This window comes from Populus alba, chromosome 10 (genome assembly GCF_005239225.2).
Source record: "Populus alba chromosome 10, ASM523922v2, whole genome shotgun sequence".
Lineage (NCBI taxonomy): Eukaryota > Viridiplantae > Streptophyta > Magnoliopsida > Malpighiales > Salicaceae > Populus > Populus alba.
The window spans coordinates 3,684,834-3,687,378 of NC_133293.1; the positions used below are offsets into that span (position 1 = coordinate 3,684,834).

At 43.3% G+C, this 2,545-nt stretch overlaps 1 non-coding gene across 1 annotated transcript; it reads right to left on the reverse strand.

Moving 5' to 3' along the window:
- Positions 1-1,538: 1,538 nt before the first annotated feature.
- Positions 1,539-1,642, reverse strand: LOC118034580 (small nucleolar RNA R71). The gene has a single exon (XR_004685048.1). It is a non-coding gene; the product is annotated as a small nucleolar RNA R71 (small nucleolar RNA).
- Positions 1,643-2,545: the final 903 nt, after the last annotated feature.

Genomic DNA, 2,545 nt, shown 5'->3' on the forward strand with positions numbered 1-2,545 from the left:
GGAGGAAAGGAAATGATGCGATATGGGTCATTGTAGATCGGTTGACGAAATCCGCACTATTCTTGCCTATAAAGATGACCGACTCAGTGGACAAGCTTGCCAAAATCTACATAAATGAGGTGGTACGACTTCATGGGATTCTGGTGTCCATTGTATCGGATCGAGATCCCAGGTTCACCTCTCGACTTTGGCCGAGCATACAACATGCCTTGGGGACAAGATTGGACATGAGCACTGCGTTTCACCCTCAAACGGATGGCCAATCAGAAAGAGTCATCCAAGTCTTGGAAGACCTATTACGGGCTTGTGTGCTAGAATTTGGAGGAAACTGGGAGGAACACATGGCATTGGTGGAGTTCACGTATAACAATAGTCACCAAGCCACAATAGGGATGGCCCCATATGAAGCCTTGTATGGTAGGAGGTGCAGAACTCCTTTGTGTTGGGAGGAAATTGGGGACCGGAAGTTATATGGTGCAGAGTTGGTCCAAGTCACCACGGAGAAAGTGAGAACTATCAGGGATCGCATCAAAGCCGCACAGGATAGACAGAAGAAGTATGCTGATGTGAGGAGAAGACCTCTCGAGTTCAGTACGGGGGACCAGGTGTTCCTGAAAGTAGCCCCATGGAAGAACATGTTACGGTTTGGATTAAAAGGGAAGTTAACTCCCCGCTTCATCGGACCCTTCAAAATCTTACAACGAGTAGGACCAGTAGCCTACAAGGTAGATTTGCCCCCACAACTAGCCAAGGTCCATGATGTGCTCCATGTCTCCTTGTTGAGGAAGGCTGACGTGGACCCCGCCCGAGTTCTACCCCAGGTCCCAGTAGAAGTTAAGGAAGACTTAACACTGGAATTGAGACCCATAAGGATACTAGATCAAGAAGTGAAGGAGTTACGGAGCAAAAAGATCCCCATCGTCAGAATCTTATGGCGAAATGCTCAAGTAGAAGAGGAAACTTGGGAGAGGGAGGCGGAGATGAGGAAAAAGTACCCCAATTTATTTGAACTACCAGGTATGGAGTGTGAAACTTCTTAAATTTTGAGGACGAAATTCATATTTAGGAGGGGAGAATGTAAACACCCAAACAAAAATATATATATTTAGAGAGAGAGAGAGAGATGATGATGAATACAGTTTTCGCTGCCGATGCAGAAATCGACAGTGACGCAGTTTTCGCTGCCGATTCTGGATTTGGCAGCAGCGCAGTTTTCACTGCCGATGCAGAAATCGGCAGCGACGCAGTTTTCGCTGCCGATTCTGGATTTGGCAGCGACGCGGATTTTGCTGCCGATTCTGGATTTGGCAGCGACGCGGATTTCGCTGCCGATGCAGAATTCGGCAACGATGCAGTTTTCGCTGCCGATTTCTCAATCACCATAACGGCATTATTGGTGACGCCATTCACCTTTGGTTATTTCCATTTTCTTTTTGGGACAAAGCAAAGAATTAGTTAGACTCCATTTTCAATCACTAGTTCCCGATTTAGCTTAGAAATTCCTTGCTAATTTTTTTCCACCAGCCAAAATAACAAATATGCTCATTGAAATTTTAAATTTTACCAAGTTTCAGAGTGAACCATTGTATGAGGTATGGGAGAGATACAAGGATTTACTCAAGAGATGCCCCCACCATGGATTGTTGAAATGGATGCAGGTTAAGAATTTCCACAATGGATTGAATACATCTACGAGGACATTGATAGATGTAGCTTCAGGCGCTGATTCTATGAGCAGGTCACTGGACGATGCATATAATTTGTTGGAGGAGATGGCCATGAACAATTATTAGTGGCCGAATGAGAGAAGTATACCGAAGAAGGTTGTTGGGGTGCATGAAATTGATGCCATCACGACACTGACAACCCAAGTCCATTCACTCACTAAACAATTGAAGGCCAATCAGCTTATGACAAAGGCTATACATGTGACAGTATGTGATTTTTTCCATGGAAACCACCCAAGTAAAGAATGTCGAGTGGGGAACCCTTTCTCTCAAGCATATCATGTTCATTTCATGACAAACTACAATCGGCAAAACAACCTCTATATTGCAACATATAATCTCAGTTGGAGAAATCATCCTAACTTGTCATGGAATAATTAGAATGTCATAAAATATTCGTTTATTCCATCATCAAGTGAACCACTAAAGGAAAAGTCAGCACTTGAAGAAGTTATGACACAATTGGCAAACAATACTAGTCGATTCATTATTGAAATCAACACTAGTCTCCAAAATTAAGCAGCCTCAAGTTCAAGTTGGTCAACTAACCAACATGCTCACGGGTAGACAAGAAGGCAACCTGCCAAGCACAACAGAAGTTAACCAAAAAGAGGAGTGCAAGGCCATAACCTTAAGAAGTTGAAAGGAAGTAGAACTGGTTGCTGTGTTAGCAAAAATTCCAGCAAAGAAAATCAAGAAGAACAGTCAGCCAACCTTCCTCAAAGCATAGAGAAATCAGAAACTTTACCTTAGCGACTACAAGAGATGATACCAAGAGTTACAATTTCTCAGTGACTCAAAAAGAATAAACTAGATAA